The following is a 22,114-nucleotide window of genomic DNA, read 5'->3' as shown; positions in this document are numbered from 1 at the left end:
TATAGCTGCAAGATGGAGGAGAATAGTTCTGTCAGTGAGCATATACTCAAGATGTCTGGGTATTGTAATCACTTGATTCAACTGAGAGTTACACTTCCGGATGATAGCGTCATTGACATAATTCTTCAATCACTTCCACCAAGCTACAAGAGCTTCGTGATGAACTATAATATGCAAGGGATGGATAAGACGATTCCCGAGCTCTTCGCAATGCTGAAAGCTGCGGAGGTAGAAATCAAGAAGGAGCATCAAGTGTTGATGGTTAACAAGACCACTAGTTTCAAGAAAAAGGGAAAAGGGAAGAAGAAGGGGAACTTCAAGAAGAACAGCAAACAAGTTGCTGCTCAAGAGAAGAAACCCAAGTCTGGACCTAAGCCTGAAACTGAGTGCTTCTACTGCAAGCAGACTGGTCACTGGAAGCGGAACTGCCCCAAGTATTTGGCGGATAAGAAGGATGGCAAGGTGAACAAAGGTATATGTGATATACATGTTATTGATGTGTACCTTACTAGAGCTCGCAGTAGCACCTGGGTATTTGATACTGGTTCTGTTGCTAATATTTGCAACTCGAAACAGGGACTACGGATTAAGCGAACACTGGCAAAGGACGAGGTGACGATGCGCGTGGGAAACGGTTCCAAAGTCGATGTGATCGCGGTCGGCACGCTATCTCTACATCTACCTTCAGGATTAGTATTAGACCTAAATAATTGTTATTTGGTGCCAGCGTTGAGCATGAACATTATATCTGGATCTTGTTTGATGTGATACAGTTATTCATTTAAATCAGAGAATAATGGTTGTTCTATTTATATGAGTAATATCTTTTATGGTCATGCACCCTTGAAGAGTGGTCTATTTTTGATGAATCTCGATAGTAGTGATACACATATTCATAGTGTTGAAGCCAAAAGATGCAGAGTTGATAATGATAGTGCAACTTATTTGTGGCACTGCCGTTTGGGTCATATCGGTATAAAGCGCATGAAGAAACTCCATACTGATGGACTTTTGGAATCACTTGATTATGAATCACTTGGTACTTGCAAACCGTGCCTCATGGGCAAGATGACCAAAACGCCATTCTACGGTACTATGGAGAGAGCAACAGATTTGTTGGAAATCATACATACAGATGTATGTGGTCCGATGAATGTTGAGGCTCGTGGCGGATATCGTTATTTTCTCACCTTCACTGATGATTTAAGTAGATATGGGTATATATACTTAATGAAGTATAAGTCTGAAACATTTGAAAAGTTCAAAGAATTTCAGAGTGAAGTTGAAAATCATCGTAACAAGAAAATAAAGTTTCTACGATCTGATCGTGGAGGAGAATATTTGAGTTACGAGTTTGGTCTACACTTAAAACATTGTGGAATAGTTTCGCAACTCACGCCACCCGGAACACCACAGCGTAATGGTGTGTCCGAACATCGTAATCGTACTTTACTTGATATGGTGCGGTCTATGATGTCTCTTACAGATTTACCGCTATTGTTTTGGGGTTATGCTTTAGAGATGGCCACATTCACGTTAAATAGGGCACCGTCGAAATCCGTTGAGACGACACCTTATGAACTATGGTTTGGCCAGAAACCAAAGTTGTCGTTTCTTAAAGTTTGGGGCTACGATGCTTATGTGAAAAAACTTCAACCTGATAAGCTCGAACCCAAATCGGAGAAATGTGTCTTCATAGGATACCCAAAGGAGACAGTTGGGTACACCTTCTATCACAGATCCGAAGGCAAGACATTTGTTGCTAAGAATGGATCCTTTCTAGAGAAGGAGTTTCTCTCGAAAGAAGTGAGTGGGAGGAAAGTAGAACTTGATGAGGTAACTGTACCTACTCCCTTGTTGGAAAATAATACATCATAGGAACCGGTTTCTGTGACGTCAAACCCAACTAGTGAGGAAGTTGATGATGATGATCATAGAACTTCAGATCAAGTTAATATAGAACCTCGTAGGTCGAACAGAGTAAGATCCGCACCAGAGTGGTATGGTAATCCTATTCTGGAAGTCATGCTACTAGATCATGATGAACCTACGAATTATGAAGAAGCGATGGTGAGCCCAGATTCCGCAAAATGGCTTGAAGCCATGAAATCTGAGATGGGATCCATGTATGAGAACAAAGTATGGACTTTGGTTGACTTGCCCGATGGTCGGCAAGCAATTGAGAATAAATGGATCTTCAAGAAGAAGACTGACGCTGACGGTAATATTACTGTCTACAAAGCTCGACTTGTTGCAAAAGGTTTTCGACAAGTTCAAGTGGTTGACTACGATGAGACCTTCTCACCCGTAGCGATGCTTAAGTCTGTCCGAATCATGTTAGCAATTGCTGCATTTTATGATTATGAAATTTAGCAAATGGATGTAAAAACTGCATTCCTGAATGGATTTCTGGAAGAAGAGTTGTATATGATGCAACCAGAAGGTTCTATCGATCCAAAGGGAGCTAACAAAGTGTGCAAGCTCCAGCGATCCATTTATGGACTGGTGCAAGCATCTCGGAGTTGGAATAAATGTTTTGATAGTGTGATCAAAGCATTTGGTTTTATGCAGACTTTTGGAGAAGCCTGTATTTACAAGAAAGTGAGTGGGAGCTCTGTAGCATTTCTAATATTATATGTGGATGACATATTAGTGATTGGAAATGATATAGAATTTCTGGATAGCATAAAGGGATACTTGAATAAAAGTTTTTAAATGAAAGACCTCGGTGAAGCTGCTTACATATTGGGCATTAAGATCTATAGAGATAGATCAAGACGCTTAATTGGACTTTCACAAAGCACATACCTTGACAAAGTTTTGAAAAAGTTCAAAATGGATCAAGCAAAGAAAGGGTTCTTGCCTGTATTGCAAGGTGTGAAGTTGAGTAAGACTCAAAGCCCGACCACTGCAGAAGATAGAGAGAAAATGAAAAATGTTCCCTATGCTTCAGCCATAGGCTCTATCATGTATGCAATGCTGTGTACCAGACCTAATGTGTGCCTTGCTATAAGTCTAGCAGGGAGGTACCAAAGTAATCCAGGAGTGGATCACTGGACAGCGGTCAAGAACATCCTGAAATACCTGAAAAGGACTAAGGATATGTTTTTCGTATATGGAGGTGACAAAGAGCTCATCGTAAATGGTTACGTTGATGCAAGCTTTGACACTGATCCGGACAATTCTAAATCGCAAACCGGATACGTGCTTACATTAAACGGTGGAGCTGTCAGTTGGTGCAGTTCAAAGCAAAGCGTCGTGGCGGGATCTACGTGTGAAGCGGAATACATAGCTGCTTCGGAAGCAGCTAATGAAGGAGTCTGGATGAAGGAGTTCATATCCGATCTAGGTGTCATACCTAGTGCATCGGGTCCAATGAAAATCTTTTGTGACAATACTGGAGCGATTGCCTTAGCGAAGGAATCCAGATTTCACAAGAGAACCAAGCACATCAAGAGACGCTTCAATTCCATCCGGGATCTAGTCCAGGTGGGAGACATAGAGATTTGCAAGATACATACGGATCTGAATGTTGCAAACCCGTTGACTAAGCCTCTTCCACGAGGAAAACATGATCAACACCAAGACTCCATGGGTGTTAGAATCATTACTGTGTAATCTAGATTATTGACTCTAGTGCAAGTGGGAGACTGAAGGTAATATGCCCTAGAGGCAATAATAAAGTTATTATTTATTTCCTCATATCATGATAAATGTTTATTATTCATGCTAGAATTGTATTAGCCGGAAACATAATACATGTGTGAATATATGGACAAACAGAGTGTCACTAGTATGCCTCTACTTGACTAGCTTGTTAATCAAAGATGGTTATGTTTCCTAACCATGAACAAGGAGTTGTTATTTGATTAACAAGGTCACATGAAGTGTCAAGAACTCGGAGGTGCCGGAGTAACGGTGCTTGGATCGGTTGGACCGGGAGGACGTACGACTACTTCCTCTACGTTGTGTTAACGCTTCCGCTTCGGTCTACGAGGGTACGTAGACAACACTCTCCCCTCTCGTTGCTATGCATCACCATGATCTTGTGTGTGCGTAGGAAATTTTTTGAAATTACTACGTTCCCCAACACGCTCCATTGTTCCGGAGAACGGAGTCTTAGTCATTTTGCCCATGAGGCATGGTTCGCAAGCATCAAGTGATTCATAATCAAGTGATTCCAAAATCCCATCAGCATGGAGTTTCTTCATGCACTTTACACCAATATGACCTAAACGGCAGTGCCACAAATAAGTTGCACTATCATTATTAACTTTGCATCTTTTGGTTTTAATATTATGAATATGTGTATCACTACGATCGAGATCCAATGAACCATTTTCATTGGGTGTGTAACCATCGAAGGTTTTATTCATGTAGACAGAACAACAATTATTCTCTAACTTCAAATGAATAACCGTATCGCAATAAACATGATCAAATCATATTCATGCTCAACGCAAACGCCAAATAACATTTATTTAGCTTTAACACTAATCCCAAAAGTATAGGGAGTGTGCGATGATGATCATATCAATCTTGGAACTACTTCCAACACTCATCGACACTTCCCCTTCAACTAGTCTCTGTTTATTCTGTAACTCCTGTTTCGAGTTACTAATCTTAGCAACCGAACAAGTATCAAATACTCAGGGGCTACTATAAACACTAGTAAGGCACACATCAATAACCTGTATATCAAATATACCCTTGTTCACTTTGCCATCCTTCTTATCCACCAAATATTCAGGGCATTTCCGTTTCTAGTGACCATTTCCTTTGCAGTGTAAGCACTCAGTTTCAGGCTTTGGTTCAGCTTTGGGCTTCTTCGTGGGAGTGACAACTTGCTTGTCTTTCCACTTGAAGTTCCCTTTCTTTCCCTTTGCCCTTTTCTTGAAACTAGTGGTCTTGTTAACCATCAACACTTGATGTTCTTTCTTGATTTCTACCTTCATCGATTTCATCATCATGAAAAACTCGGGAATCATTTTCATCATCCCTTGCATACTATAGTTCATCACGAAGTTCTACTAACTTGGTGATGGTGACTAGAGAATTCTGTCAATCACTATCTTATCTGGAAGATTAACTCCCACTTGATTCAAGCGATTGTAGTACCCAGACAATCTGAGCACATGCTCACTAGTTGAGCGATTCTCCTCCAAATTTTAGCTATAGAACTTGTTGGAGACTTCATATCTCTCAACTCGGGTATTTGCTTGAAATATTAACTTCAATTCCTGGAACATCTCATATGGTCCATGATGTTCAAAACATCTTTGAAGTCCCGATTCTAAGCCGTTAAGCATGGTGCACTAAACTATCAAGTAGTCATCATATTAAGCTTAGCCAAACGTTCATAACGTCTGCATCTGCTCCTGCAATAGGTCTGTCACCTAGCGGTGCATTAAGGACATAATTCTTCTGTGCAGCAATGAGGATAAACCTCAGATCACGGATCCAATCCGCATCATTGCTACTAACATCTTTCAACACAGTTTTCTCTAGGAACATATCAAAATAAACATATGAAAGCAACAAAGCAAGCTATTGATCTTACAACATAATTTGCAAAATACTACCAGGACTAAGTTCATGATAAATTTAAGTTCATTTAATCATATTACTTAAGAACTCCCACTTAGATAGACATCTCTCTAGTCATCTAAGTGATCACGTGATCCAAATCTACTAAACCATAACCGATCATCACGTGAGATGGAGTAGTTTTCAATGGTGAACATCACTATGTTGATCATATCTACTATATGATTCACGCTCGACCTTTCGGTCTCCATGCTCCGAGGCCATATCTGCATATGCTAGGCTCGTCAAGTTTAACCTGAGTATTCCGCGTGTGCAAAACTGGCTTGCACCCGTTGTAGATGGACGTAGAGCTTATCACACCCGATCATCACGTGGTGTCTGGGCACGACGAACTTTGGCAATGGTGCATACTCAGGGAGAACACTTCTTGATAATTAGTGAGAGATCATCTTAAAATGCTACCGTCAATCAAAGCAAGAATAAGATGTATAATAGATAAACATCATATGCAATCAAAATATGTGACATGATATGGCCATGATCATATTGCGCCTTTGATCTCCATCTCCAAAGTACTGTCATGATCTCTATCGTCACCGGCACGACACCATGATCTTCATCATCTTGATCTATATCAATGTGTCATCACATGGTCGTCTCGCCAACTATTGCTCTTGCAACTATTGCTATCGCATAGCGATAAAGTAAAGCAATTATTTGGCACTTGCATCTTTATGCAACAAAGAGACAACCATAGGGCTTCTGCCAGTTGCCGATAACTTCAACAAAACATGATCATCTTAAACAACAACTTATATCTCATCACGTCTTGACCATATCACATCACAACATGCCCTGCAAAAACAAGTTAGACGTCCTCTACTTTGTTGTTGCAAGTTTTACATGGCTGCTACGGGCTGAGCAAGAACCGTTCTTACCTACGCATCAAAACCACAACGATAGTTTGTCAAGTTGGTGCTGTTTTAACCTTCGCAAGGACCGGGCGTAGCCACACTTGGTTCAACTAAAGTTGGAGAAACTGACACCCGCTAGTCACCTGTGTGCATAGCACGGTGATAAAACCAGTCTCGCGTAAGCGTACGCGTACTGTCGGTCCGGGCCGCTTCATCCAACAGTACCGCCGAACCAAAGTATGACATGCTGGTAAGCAGTATGACTTATATCGCCCACAACTCACTTGTGTTCTACTCGTGCATATAACATCAACAATAAAACCTAGGCTCGGATGCCACTGTTGGGGAACGTAGTAATTTCAAAAAATTTCCTATGCACACGCAAGATCATGGTGATGGCATAGCAACGAGAGGGGAGAGTGTTCGTCCACGTACCCTCGTAGACCGTAAGCGGAAGCGTTAGCACAACGCGGTTGATGTAGTCGTACGTCTTCACGATCCGACCGATCCAAGTACCGAACGTACGGCACCTCCGAGTTCAGCACACGTTCAGCTCGATGATGATCCCCGGACTCCGATCCTGCCGAGCTCCGGAGATGAGTTCCGTCAGCACGACGGCATGGTGACGATGATGATGTTCTACCGACGCAGGGCTTCGCCTAAACTCCGCGACGAGATGATCGAGGTGGAATATGGTGGAGGGGGGCACCGCACACGGCTAAGGCACGATCCGTAGATCAACTTGTGTGTCATGGGGTGCCCCCCTGCCCCCGTATATAAAGGAGCAAGGGGGAGGGGGCCGGCCAAGGAGAGGAGGCGCGCCCAAGGGGGGCAATCCTACTCCAAGTAGGATTCCCCCCTCTTTCCAAGTCCTTACTAGGAGAAGGGAAGGAAGGGGAGGAGAAGGAGAAGGAAGGAGAGGGAGGAGAAGAAGGAAAGGGGGGCCGGCCCCCTAGTCCAATTCGGTTTGGGCTAGGGGGGCCGCGCGCCCTTCCTCCTCTCTTCCACCACTTGGCCCAAGAGGCCCAATGCTTCTTCCTCGTATTCCCGTAACTCCCCGGTACCCCCGAAAATACCCGAATCACTCGGAACCTTTCCGAACTCCGAATATAGTCGTCCAATATATCGATATTTACGTCTCGACCATTTCGAGACACCTCGTCATGTCCCCGATCTCATCCGGGACTCCGAACTCCTTCGGTACATCAAAACTCATACACTCATAATAAAACTGTCATCGAAACCTTAAGCGTGCGGACCCTATGGGTTCGAGAACTATGTAGACATGACCTAGAACCATTCTCGGTCAATAACCAATAGCGGGACCTGGATGCCCATATTGGTTCCTACATATTCTACGAAGATCTTTATCGGTCAAACCGCATAACAACATACGTTGTTCCCTTTGTCATCGGTATGTTACTTGCCCGAGGTCTGATCATCGGTATCCAATACCTAGTTCAATCTCGTTACCGGCAAGTCTCTTTACTCGTTCTGTAATGCATCATCACGTAACCAACTCATTGGTCACATTGCTTGCAAGCCTTATAATGATGTGTATTACCGAGAGGGCCCAGAGATACCTCTCCGACGATCGCTGTGACAAAACCTAATCTTGAAATATGCCAACTCAACATGTACCGTTGGAGACACCTGTAGTACTCCTTTATAATCACCCAGTTACGTTGTGACGTTTGGTAGCACGCAAAGTGTTCCTCCGGTAAACGGGAGTTGCATAATCTCATAGTTACAGGAACATGTATAAGTTATGAAGAAAGCAATAGCAACATACTAAACGATCAAGTGCTAGGCTAACGGAATGGGTCAAGTCAATCACATCATTCTCCTAATGATGTGATCTCGTTAATCAAATGACAACTCTTTTGTCCATGGTTAGGAAACATAACCATCTTTGATAAACGAGCTAGTCAAGTAGAGGCATACTAGTGACACTATGTTTGTCTATGTATTCACACATGTATTATGTTTCCGGTTAATACAATTCTAGCATGAATAATAAACATTTATCATGATATAAGGAAATAAATAATAACTTTATTATTGCCTCTAGGGCATATTTCCTTCAGACAGGCGGCCGACTGAAGAGGGAGACCTCGGCGGCTAGGGCTGGTGTGGCCAGAGGCGAGGGAGGCCACCGGCTTATATAGCCACGCCCGTGTGTACGCGTGGCGTGAGGGGAGGGGTCGCCGCGCCGCCCCGTGACGCGCCGCCCGTGAGGAATCAATGGCAAGGCTGACCGGCGGCGGCAGTGCGACAGCCTTGGCATTGATTCCTGCGGGAACCGAGGTGATGAGGGTGACGAAGTGCCCGTCTCGCTGACTCGGCGGGCCTGCAGCTATTTCACGCGAAAACCACTCGCCCCGGCGGCCCCGGGCGCCCCCCAGCACGTCGGATTCGGTCTGGGTCCGCCGGCGCTGATCTCGGCCCAAGCCGGTGAAAAAGGGTCTCCTGGGGCGCGACTGGGCCATTTTTTCGGCTCCGGCACAAAAAAATCGTCTGGGGAGGCCGTTCTGAGGGCGCGGCTGGAGATGCTCTTACGTCTGTCTCCTCCTCCTGTGCTATTGTTCATGGCTGTGTCGCCTCTCCCAAGCTCAGATAGCAATTAATCCGCCCCTGAATCCGGTTTCTCCTCGCCCCCGAATCCGGGCGGTGAACCTCGGCGGCTGGCATGTCACTGAGGGCTGGATCCTGCCCTCCGTCTTTGACGGCATCCCCAACAAAGATCTCCTCGTAAGCAATTGACCTAGCTAGCTTAGTTTCTCTAACTTCTCTCAGAAAATGGCATATGGTGTTAACTTGATCTCGTGATTTCTGCATGCCGAGCAGGATGGCACCCAGCTGCAGTACAAGTCCGTGACGCATAATGCCTATGTGGCTGCCGAGCAGGGTGGCGGCGGGGCCCTCGTCGCGAACCGGGCTACTGCATCGGGCTGGGAGACCTTCAAGCTCTGGCGGATCTACCAGACGACCTTCAACTTCAAGGTGTTCGGCAACTAGTTTGTGGGCGTCGGGAGCACTGGCATTCTGGTGGCGACGGTCACCTCGCCGGGGCCGTCTGAGATGTTCAAGTTAGAGCATCTCCAGCCGCGCCCCCAGAACGGCCTCCCCAGGCATTTTTTTTGTGCCGGCACCGAAAAAACGGCCCAGTCGCGCCCCAGGAGCCCGTTTTTCACCGGCTTGGGCCGAAATCAGCGCCGGCGGACCCAGGCCAAACCCGACGCGCCGGGGGGCGCCCGGGAGCGCCGGGGCGAGTGTTTTGGCACGAAACAGTCACCGGCCCGCCGAGTCAGCGAGACGGCCGCTTCGTCGACCTCATCGCCTCGGTTCCCGCGGGAATCAGTGTGAAGGTTGCCGCGCCGGTCAGCCTCCGTTGATGCCTCACGAGTGGCGCATTGAAGACGCCGCTGACGCGTGTCCCGCCCGCATGCCCCCCCTGCCACCCCGCTTCAGCTATAAAAGGCGCCCCTCCCCGCCAGTGAGCGCCACAGCCTCCCCCTTTCCCTCCCATGAGAAAGCCTTCTCCCCGCCCACGAGCTCCCCCACCACCCCTGCCCGCCGACGAGCGAAGCCATGGTGGAGAGATACCCAGGTGACGGCAGAGCGGCGAACGGCTTCGGCCGCCGACACCTCCAGGAGCCGGAGGCGCGCCTTCTGTATGAGGCCCAGTACCCGGCGTCCCCCGACATGCGCGTGCGGGTTCGTGGAGACTGAGCGCCGCCGGCGTCCCGGTGCTGCCGGTGCCCGAAGGGGCGGCACGGCGGGCGGAGATCGCCCGCATCCGCTCGTCGCTGACGGAGGAGCAGCGGAACGAACCGAGGTACGCGCCCGACAGCGAAACGCTATGGACACTGTACTTCGAGTGCCGCCGCGAGGAGCAGATCGCCTCCGTCAACGGCATCATCCCCCGCGGCCGCCTCAACTCCGAAGGACGGCGTGTGTGGTGGGGCGTCCCCGCCAGCACACTCGATGCCGTCCTCAACCACATCAAAACCGGCAACGTGCCGCGCCTCGAGTACCCGACGCGGCCCTCTTTCTCCCGCCACCGCGGTAGTTCCTGGATGCCGCGGCGAATGGAGCTGGGGTCATCCTCGTCGTCGGGCTCCGGCTCACCGACCCTCCGCCCCGTCAAGCCCGAGCCGGAGGGGACACCGCTCGGGCGTCGCGTTCGCAACGGCGCCCTCGTCATCAACGAGCCCTCGCCAGCGACAACACCGACGAGGCGCTCCCTCCGCCTGGTCCGTCCGAAGCCCGAGCCGGACATGCTCCCCGTGAAGCCGGAGCACACCGCCATGGTGGCCCCCGACGACGAGTCCGCCCTCCAATGGGTGAAGGAGGACTACGTCCGCGAGCAGGTGCGCCACCAGCGTCGGGCATACAGGGACCCCGGCGAGGGCTGCAGCAGGGCGCGCGACGACGACGACAACGGCGACTACACCCGCTTCTACAGGCTTCTCGGCATGTAGAAGGCGGCGGTAGCGGCTAGGCTTTTTAGTTATTAGGCGTAGTTCATGTATGTTTTCAAGTTTTGTACAAATTTCGAGGAAATATGGCCGAGTTCATGCAAAAGTCGCCGAGTTTGCAAAAAAAAAATTGAACTGTACTTCGCCGAACCCACGGCAACCGTGGGCCTGTGACTGGGAGCGAACCGAACCCTAGGGGCCGATCTAGTGCCGGCTCGCCCCCAGGCCGCCCTTTTTCGGCGCACTGGGGGGCCGAACGGCTGGAGATGCTCTTCCTGCAGGTAACACTGTCTTGATCAGTTTTTTTTTTTGGTTGAGAGTAAACACTGTCCTGATCAGTTGACATCATTATATTTTTCTTTTCTTCTTTGAAGTGCTACTCAGTTGACCTCATTAATTTCTTAGTACTATATTCATACTCCTAAATTACAAGTCAATTCTCATTGTTGGCAGGCAAACAAAGATGGTTCATTGACGGCTGATTCCGGCGAGAGTACGAGCTGGGGGGACGATGACCCGTCGGTGTTGGGGGCCTGCAAGGGGAGTACCAAGTCTGCAATGGCTATGGCGCAGAGAAAGCTGCAGTGGTCATGAGGGTAAGTAAGCTGAGCCTGACTTCTTTATTGGTAGCTAATGTTTCGATTAAAACAAATTGCCAATTCTTTTTCGGTTGGTATCTCTAGCCTAGCAAGCTACCTGGTGTTTCAATTGGTAGCTCCATAGTCTTTAGAGTTCTTATATTGATTTAATTTCAGTGTTCTAGTAATTATAAAGGTTAGTATCTCGAGCAATTTTGAATAAGTATCATTTGTTGGCAGTTCAATTTTGTTGATTCCATGTTTGGCACTTGGCAGAACCATTGGAACACATACATCGTCGAAGACGACTTCAGCTTCATGGCGGCAAATGGGCTAAACGCAGTAAGGATCCCGGTGGGATGGTGGATCGCCAGCGGCGATAATCCTCCGGCTCCGTACATTGGAGGCTCTCTCCAAGCCTTGGACAATGCTTTCAGATGGGCAGAGTACGTAGTCTAATTTAAAAACTTCAATAAGAGCCATCAGATTTGTTATCAATAATTTTTGAAAGGAACTATTTATGAATATTTTTGTGGATGTACATTCAGGGCACACAAGCTGGGCATGATCATAGACTTGCATGCAGCTCCTGGGGGGCAGAGCCCCAATGAGCACTGCTCTACAAAGGACGGCACACAGAGCTGGGGAACCACCGACTCTAACATCGTGCAAACTGTGTAAGTGATCGATTTCCTCGCAGCTAGGTATGTACTATCTGTTAATTAATTCACCTAAAAAGTGAAACAAAATTTAAGTCACATTTTCTTAGTATATATAGATTGGCTACGAAGTTTGCCGTAATAAGATAAAAAAAGGCAATACCAAATATCTTAATAACATATTAAAATAAACCTAGCAGCACAGGGCAAGATTATTTCTAGCATTCAGGAGACCAGCTGAGTAATTTGATCTCCTTGTTAATTCCTCTTCACATTTGATGTACATACAGGTATGCTAGGCGACTAGGTCTCCTCGCGGTGGAGCTGATGAACGAACCGCCGGCTCCTGATGTGTCCCTGGATAGCCTGAAAAGGTACTACCGAGACGCGTACAACACAGTCAGGAAGCACTTGCTTACGACCTATGTGATCATGTCGAACCGTCTGGCGGCACCTTCGACCGAGCTCCTCGACTTTGCTGGAATGTTCCCGAGATATGTCATTGACGTGCACTACTACACACTGTTCGACAACAAGTTTAATACTTTCACTGTGCAGCAGAACATTGATTACGTGAGGAACACCATTGCCAATGATCTCAGGACTCTCTCAAGGAGAATTGGCGCTCTCACATTTGTTGGTAAGTGTGTGATATTGTAAAAATCGGGTCCTGCTTGGAAGTTGGAGCATGCATGAAATTTTTGCCAGGGAAGGGGCTACGAATAGATGAAATTACCAATCATTGTGGTGGCCAAACACAATTTCTTTTACTATTTCACATGAAACTTTGAAGTATATATGGGGCATGGCTCCCCCTCGCCCACCTGTAGCTCCGTCATTCTTTTCTGCAAACTCATACAAGGAGTGTTTCCAGTGAAAACTAAGGGGGTGTTTGGTTCCAGGGACTTTTTTGTGTTGAGACTAGAAAAAGTCCCTAGCAAACCAAATAGGGTGGGACCTTTTTGAGACTTTTTGTTAAAAGTCCTTAGAGGGTGTTTGGTTTCAAGGAGTTTTTTGTGTTGGGACTAAAAAAGTCCCTAGCAAACCAAACATGAGGGACTTTCTTGGGACTTTTTGCTAAAAATCCTTAGAGGGTGTTTGGTTTAGAAGTCCTAGGACTTTTTCTAGTCCCAGGGACTAATCAAAAAAGACTCTCCAGTAGAGTCTTTTTCTAGTCCCTGTAGAAATAGTCCCTTCCGTTTGGTTCCTAGGGACTTTTTAGAGACTTTTTCTAGTCTCTGGGACTAAAAAGTCCCTGAACCAAACACCCAGCACCTCCTTAAGAGTCTTTTTTAAAAAGTCATAGGGACTAGAAAAAGTCCTAGGACTAGAGAACCAAACATCACCTTAGAAGCACCTCCTTGAGGCCCTGTTTGGTTCATAAGTCCTAGGATTTTTTTAGTCCCAACTGATAAGTCCCAAGTCCCTAAAAAGTCCCTACCTGTTTGGTTCCTGGGACTTATAAGTCCCTATAAGACCATATTACAACTATAAGTCCCTATAAGACTCTCCTTGAGAGTCTTATTTCATAAATCCCAAATGCCCACTTTAAGTCCCTATAAGTCCCTCCTGTTTGGTTTAAATGGGACTTATAGAGACTTTTTTAAGTCCCTAAACCAATAAGTCCCTGGAAACAAACACCCTCTGAGAGTCTTTTTCAAAAAGTCCTAGGGACTAGAAGAAGTCCTAGGACTAGAAAACCAAACACCACCTAACTAGGTCTACAACATCTCATGCATCCCATGTTCTGTGCAGGTGAATGGGTAGCTGAGTGGAAGGTATCCGGTGCAATGAAGGAAGATTACCAGAGGTTCGGGAATGCACAAATGGATGTGTATTGGCAAGCCACCTTTGGATGGGCTTACTGGACCTACAAGAACGTTAACAACCACTGGAGTATGGAGTGGATGATAAAGAATGGATATATATCCTTTACAAATGCTTGAGGAAAATAAATCGGCACTAGTGAATGAATTAACTAGCAACTACTTGGAAGATTTGGACGAGCTTTATGATGTAATTTTTCTGGTAAAGTCAAGTTGATGATGTAATTTATTCTGGTAACACTCCTCAAATGACGGGGGGGGGGGGGGGGGAGCTGTTTTCCTCTCGAAACCTAAAAACCCTTGGGCGACTAGGGTTTCGGGGTGGACTTGACGGCGGCCGCCGGACTTGATCGGGCGGGCCGCTTCTGATCTCCGACGAAGGATGGCAGCGTCGCCCTCAAGCGCAAGCAGAGGGGCGGACCCCGACTCCCCTCGGTCGGCCCGGGTGAGGCTGGAAGAGGAACTCGGGAAGCTAGGGATCACCGACGAAGAGGCTACGCCTCTTGTGATCGATGATGCTGATGAAGGGAAGCCGCAGAAGTGGCTAATGGCCGGGAAGGTGCTCCATCGCCATCTACTACACATCCAGACTATACGCAACGCACTTAGGCCAGCGTGGGGAAACCCTAGGGGTCTGCAGTTCAGATCCATGGGAGAGAACACCTTTGTGGCAGAGTTCGAGACCCAGAGAGATCGCGATCGCATCTGGGCGGGCTCGCCGTGGCATGTTAGCAAGCATGCAGTAATTCTTGCTGATTTTGAGGATCATATGAGGCTAGATGAGGTCACTTTTGACCGTCTACACATGTGGGTTAGGATCCCAAATCTGCCCTATAATCCGAGAGATGATTCTTGGGGGCGTCTGATTGCTCAGCAGATCGATAAGAACGCTACTTCAGTCCACTTTGACCATATTGGGGGTTTTCTGCGAGCAAGAGTGTCAATCGATGTTAATAAACCTCTCCGGAGGTGGATCTTGATCAACTCGGCCAAGAGAAAGAAAGAGGAACTATATGATATCCAATATGAACAAGTCCCCCACTTTTGCTTCTCTTGTGGCCGCTTGGGACATAGTGATCTATATTGCCCAGCACCTGGCCCTCGGGACAAGAACGGAGATCTCATGTTCGGACCAAAGCTGAGAGCACCTGACGATAAGTGGAAAGCTGCATCGGGTGAGCACCAGAACAAAGAGGAAAAATCTGGACCCAGCAGCAAGAGAGAATCCAAAAACTCAAGCAATGTGGGAGAAACTGCAGAGGTCAATTCTCTGGTAAAAACAGGGTTAATGCTATACGGAAGGATGTACCGAAGCAGGTCTATCGTAGAGTTGAAACCCCTCTACTCCTTACTGCCGATGAACATCACCACAGTGAACACCCAGAAGGGGCAGAGGGAGTGAGTGGGGACCCAGAAGGGGATGAGCTTAGGGGCTTGGAGAGAGAGCCTAAGAAAAAGAGACCTACACCAGAGAACTCGGCAGCAGCTGCGGCGCAGCGCTGCCCATCCCAATGAGTGTCATCAGTTGGAACTGTCGGGGGCTTGGGAACCCCGAGGCAGTTCGGGAGCTTCGCAGCGTCGTGAAGCAAGAAGGGCCTACCTTACTCTTTGTCATGGAAACAAAGATAAGGGCAGCAAGGGTGGAGAACCTGAAGTTCACTTTGGGTTTCGAGGGTTGTTTTGCAGTAAACAGTGTTGGTTTAAGCGGAGGCATCGGATTGTTTTGGTCAAGAAATGTCTCAGTTGAACTTAAAAACTTTAGTTCTGGCCACATCGATGCAGTGGTGCGGAAGAAAGATCAAAACTCTTTTGAGTGGAGATTTACAGGGTTCTATGGCGCTCCAAGAGTCGAAGACAGGAAGCAAAGTTGGCGGTTCCTTCGTACTCTGCACGCCATTCCTCACAATGCATGGTTATGCATTGGTGATTTCAACGAAACGCTCTATGGAGAAGAGCACTATAGTCGTTCACCTCGTCCAGAGGGGCAGATGAGGGCGTTTCGGGAAGCTATTGATGAGTGTGAGCTCCAAGACCTTGGTTGGACTGGGGTTCCTTTTACTTGGGACAACCGTCAGGCGGGTGGAGCCAATGTAAAAACGTGAATTGATCGGGCCTTCGCAAACGAGGCATTCAGGCAACAGTTCGGGCACATTGTAGTTCGTCACATCAGCGCAGTCGAGTCAGATCATTGCTTTGTGCGCATGGAATATAGGGAGCAGCGCGGTGACACAATGTGTAGGGGTGAACGACCCTTCCGGTATGAAAATGTGTGGCAGACACATTTGGACTATGAGAGCGTGGTGGCTGAATGCTGGTTAGACCAGCAACGCACACCTAACCTGCAAGGAGTGTTGAACTCTCTGAGTGCCATGCAGCAGAAACTTGAACCTTGGGGAAAGAAAGAATTCGGATGCCTCGCGAGGACAGTCCAGAAACTACAGCAAAAGCTGGATAAATTGCGGAGGCAGTCAGTTGAACGAGGTCCTTCGGAGGAGGAGAAAAACACGATGGCCAAATTACGGGAAGCTCTTCGCCAGGAGGAAATCTGGCTTCGTCAATGCTCGCGTGTGCTATGGCTACGCGACGGGGATTGCAACTCGGGATACTTTCAAGCGCAAGCGAAATAGAGACAGAGAGTCAATATGATATCTGGACTGCGAAGGCCGGATGGAACAGTTTGTGCTAATGCAGAGGAGGATCAGGTGGAGATTTTGAACTTCTACCAGAAATTGTATGCATCGCAGGGGCCTTCGGACGCCAGCGAGCTGCTATCACATGTCCCTGAGCGTGTCACACCCGCCATGAACGATGCACTGAATAAACCCTTCGAACCAGGCGAAGTGCGCACGGCTCTTTTTCAGATGTCACCATCGAAAGCACCAGGGGTCGATGGATTCATGGCAGGTTTCTTTCAAAAACACTGGAAACTTCTTGGTGAAGATGTAACCGTTGCAGTTCTGGATTTTTTGAACGGGGGAGAACTACCGTTGGGCATGAACGACACGTCAATCACACTAATTCCCAAGGTACGGAATCCGCAGTCAATTTCTCAGTATCGTCCAATCTCGTTATGCCCTGTCCTATACAAACTAGCGGTGAAGGTTATCACCAACATACTTCGAGAATTCATGGATGAGATTGTTAGTGAAGAACAAAGTGCATTCATCCCCAGGTGACTGATCACAGATAACGTCCTTGTGGCGTTTGAGAGCATTCACACAATGCGACGGAGGAAGAAGGGGAAGAACTATGCATGCGCTGTCAAACTTGATATGATGAAAGCGTATGATCGTGTTGAATGGAGCTACCTGGAAGCTATCTTGCTCAAGTTTGGCTTCGCGGCAAATTTTGTAAGACTGATCATGAAGTGTGTGACTTCCGTTCGGTTCTCAGTTCGGGTGAATGGGAAGCTATTACCTTATTTTGATCTATCCAGGGGCCTGCGCCAAGGCTGCCCCATGTCACCCTTCCTTTTTCTTTTATGTGCAGAAGGTTTCTCTTGTCTTCTAAAACATTATGGTGTTGTCGACATAGGCATAAGAGCGAATCTTCGGGCACCTTGGGTAAATCATCTGCTCTTTGCAGATGACAACCTCATTTTCATGAAGGCCGACTCCGGGAATGCGGCAAGATTGAACAGTATATTGCGCATCTATGGCGCGGCTTCGGGACAAAGAGTAAACAGAGAAAAGAGTGCAATTTTCTTCAGTCCGAACACAACACATGGATGCAGGCAAGCTATCAAAAACATACTGGATGTTCATGTCGAGGCATTCAGCGAGAGATATTTGGGGCTCCCCACCGCAGTGGGTAAAATCACCAGCGGCACCTTCGATCACATAGGGGAAAGATCCAGAAGTAAAATGCAAGGCTGGTCAGAAAGACTCTTTGCTTGTGCTGGGCGGGAAACGTTGCTAAAATCAATCATTCAGGCTATCCCAACTTTCAGCATGAGTGTCTTCCTGTTAACCAAAAAGGTATGCAAGAGCTTGAGGTCTTGTATGGCCAAGTATTGGTGGAGTAGTTCAATCGATAAGAGGTCTATGCACTGGATTTCTTGGAAGGAACTGACAACACCAAAGTGTAAGGGTGGGATGGGATTTCGAGATCTCCACCTTTTCAACATAGCACTACTGGGTAAACAAGGCTGGCGCTTGATCACGAAGCCTAATACCCTATGTGCAAGAGTACTCAAGGGCAGGTACTTCCCCGACACAGACTTCATGCACGCTAGAACTCCAAGTTCTTCCTCCGCCACCTGGAGGGCCATCATAGCGGGCAGGGAGGCTTTGATCACGGGGCTCATCAAACGTGTGGGAGATGGAACGACAATCTCTATATGGGATGACCGGTGGATACCATCAACACACACCATGACTCCACTGTTTCGCCCACCCGCAGCAAACGTCACATTGGTAAGCGACCTCATTGACACGGACAATTGGACTTGGCAGTGGGATCTTATCCGTGAAAACTTCATCACTCCGGACGCAGAAGCAATCTTGAATATCCCACTACGTGCTGGAGGAGGGGATGATTTCTTGGCTTGGGCACATGAAATATCAGGCAACTACACCGTTAAGTCGGCGTACCGCGCTCTAGTGACTCGTAACGAGCTTCAGGCTCTAGAGGAAGGGCAGGCTACCGGATCTTCAACAGATAAACAACGGATGTGGAATGATCTCTGGAAATTGAATGTGTTGCCCAAGGTGCGTGTATTTTTTTGGCGAGTGCTTCGAGGCATTTTACCAGATGAAAGCACACTCATGCACCGGCACATCGAACAACAAAATCTATGCAAGATATGTCTGGCTTCACAGGAGAACCTATTGCATGCACTATTGGAGTGCTCACATGCGGGACAATTTTGGGAAGAAGCGCAGCAGCTCTTCGACTTCAAGTTACCGCGGCTACACCCTGTGACCTGGGCAGAAGACATCATTTGTGATGATCGCTTTACTTCCAGGGACCGAGCAGTGATCGTTTCGGTCATGTGGTCCATTTGGCACTCGAGGAACAGATTGACACACGGTGAGGATAAGCTTAATCCGGCAAGCTCTGTACGACGCACTCAGGAGGCGTTATCTCTTCTTGAGGTGCCGCGGCAGCTAGCACTGACCATGTCCGGGCATGGGTGGCGGCCACCCGAAGAGGGTTTCGTCACCATCAACACCGATGCGGCAATCAAGCGAGAAGATGACAAAGGAGGAGCAGGGGGTGTCGCCCGATCCTCTAGCTCATTTCTGGGTGCATGGAGTAAGCCATACCCCGGACTTACGGATCCCTTCATTGCAGAGGCGATGGCAGTGCGCGACGGAGTTATCTTCGCATGTCTAAGGGGTTTTTCACGCGTCATTGTGGAGACGGACTGCTCGGAGGTCGCCAACCTCTGGAACAATCGCCACGACTCTCGATCGGTCGTGGCACCCATTTTGTTAGAAATTGGAGAGCTCTCTGGTAGTTTCACTTTTTTTGATATTCGCCATATTGTAAGATCGGCTAATGGTCCTGCTCATATTTGTGCCAAGCAAGCTTGCACAATTGACGTGACCGAAAGCTGGATCGAAAGTACTCCTAGCTTCCTGATCAGTAGCCTACTGGCTGACTGCCCAGCGAACACTTTCAAGCAATAAAGCTCTCAATATTTCCCCCGCAAAAAAAAGGGGGGGGGGGGGGGGGTCCATGTCCTGAGTCGGCTAAGAATTGTCCTAGCTAATGAATCTGTGGTACGTCTATCGAAGATTGCATGTCTTGTGCGGCAAGGTGAAGATGTGTACGTGGATTCTGAGTCGTGGGCTTGGGCCACAATGTGGTTACTGGGCCTTTATTATCACACGTGACTATAGCCTAGTGGGATGGCATCTTTCATTGGAGGTGTGCTCCGGTTGATGATAGGAGAGGTGAGGTGACTAAATAGCAGGTGAAGTGAAGAGAATGGGGAGGTGGTTGACGCCATTCAAATAGATGATTAGAGCGTTGATTGTAATGTCGGCATCGTCAATGAGTTCACCTCCACTAGTGCCTACGCCACTCTTGTGCTTGTTGTGGTTTTTGTTTTTCGTAGACTATTTGACACTGTCCTTTAGCTTTGAAAAGACATGGGAATCCTTTTTATCTTTTCTTTAGTCATCTGTTTTAGATGTGGACGGCCTCAATGACGATGGTGTACTTGTTGGTTTGGTCAAAGAGATGGTGAGTGGTCCTAGGACATACTCGCCCTAACATGTGAGTCAGGAATTCGTCCCGGACACATTTTTGAAAGGCAGAGATGACCTCGCCCTTTGTGATGTCCTTTGGGTGGTTCTTCTTCACGGAGAAACGGTGGAGGTATTCTTAGTATGATTCACCCTCCTCTTGAACACAAAGGGCAAGATGCCACACATTCTTGTCCGCTTGTAGGTCATCAGGAGATTCTTGATGAAGACTTCTTGAAGATTATCCCAATTGTGGATGCTATGATCGGGCAGGCTGGTGTACCATGCTCCTGTGGACTCGGCTATCCCTATTGTAGCCTCCAAGATCCATCAAAGTAAAGAAGAAGAAAAATCTTAATCAGGTATTGTCCGGATTCCACATAATTTCTTCATTACTACATCTCTTTCCGCATGGCTTCGGTTATGACGTTTTAGAAGAATGCAACTTTTTTTTTACGAAAAACACCATCGGTTTGTTTTATTTCGCTAAGAGTGTTTGGAATACATCATGTACAACGACCAAAAAGACAAGTTGCGTCAAGAAGACAACAGGGCATGTGTCAAAAAAGGAAGAAACGGCGGAACTTCAACTTCCTCAGCTTCACTAGTGGCGGTATGCTCGAGATGCTCCGCCATCCTAGATGAAGAGGTCCAATCGGACAAGACAAAACCATGCCGCCTAAAAATTATTTACGCAACCTAAGGGCAACGAGCAACCTAGTCCACACCCAAACAAAGAGCATGCACAACCAAGGTTATCATACCCAACAACGAATCACCAGCAAATTTTATAAGGGCATCAAGTATCTGAGTCCTAGCCGAGAGAGCTTCATAACACACGTCTACCACTCAGATCATCGTGGAAAATCTCTAGCACGTCCAAAGAAGAATGAGTAGCCATAGAGAAAAGGAGGGCCTTCAACCTCTACCAGTGTCACCAATGAGAGTCTGCACTATGAGCACCACCACTATACACAAAGAGCTTCAATCCACTATGAACAAACCATAACACTTCGAGGGTATTGCCACAACCGAAGGGCAACATTCAGCCGAGTCTAGGCCACATGCATAAATAAAGAGTCTAGTGTAGCCGAAGCTACAGCACAACAAAGATGCCTTTGGCTAAATAAAAGGTCATCACAGAGCTGAAAGTGAAACAATGTTTATGAATTCAAAAAATGTCATGATTTTTTTCAAATGTCATGAATTGAAATAATGTTTGTGAACCTTGAGAAATTCATAAAAATTAGAAAAATGTTCATGATTCTGAAAAAGTTCCTGAATTTAAATCTGCAAATATGAAAATGTTTACGATTTTGAAAAATATCCGAATTAAACAAATGGTCATGATTGTTTTGTAAAAATTTCAAATATTAAAAAAATAAAATAGTCTTGAATTACTAAAACGTTCGTCGATTTGAAAATTAGCCTTTAATTGAATAACTTTCAAAATTTGAATTATTTTCACAAATCTAGAACATGCTCTCAAATTTTAAATTTTTTGAAAATTTTAAATGTTCACCAATTTGTAGGTTAGTCTTGTATTCAAAATTCTCATGAACATAATTTATTTTCACGAATTTTATAAATTTTCCAAAGTTTGAATTTTTTCTATAATTTGAAAATGTTAGCTAATTATAGTTGTTAATTAATAAAGCGAAAAATAAACTTTTTTTAAAAAAAGAAAAGTAAATATGAAAGAGAACGATAACCAAAACCAGTACAAACAGAATATAGAAATACCTATCTTCGGAACCTTCCCAAAATCTTGCTCGAGGTTCGTGAAAATTCCTACAAATTGGTCGTCAGCTGTCGCAGCGGCTAGCTTCCTCTGCTAAATGGACCCATCCAAAGAAGCAGCGCAGTGAACAAAGGACCGTTGGGCCTTGGCCTAGCCTAAAGGATTTAGCAGAGC

General features: G+C 46.8%; 1 pseudogene; it reads left to right on the top strand.

The window, feature by feature from the left end:
• The window catches only part of LOC123075888 (uncharacterized), a 37,439-nt pseudogene extending 23,314 nt beyond the window's left edge, over positions 1–14,125 (top strand).
• Positions 14,126–22,114: the final 7,989 nt, after the last annotated feature.

The sequence above is a fragment of the Triticum aestivum genome, chromosome 1B, assembly GCF_018294505.1.
Source record: "Triticum aestivum cultivar Chinese Spring chromosome 1B, IWGSC CS RefSeq v2.1, whole genome shotgun sequence".
In the NCBI taxonomy this organism is placed as follows: domain Eukaryota; kingdom Viridiplantae; phylum Streptophyta; class Magnoliopsida; order Poales; family Poaceae; genus Triticum; species Triticum aestivum.
The sequence above is the reverse complement of the archived record's forward strand: the minus strand, read 5'-3'. Positions and strand labels throughout refer to the sequence as shown.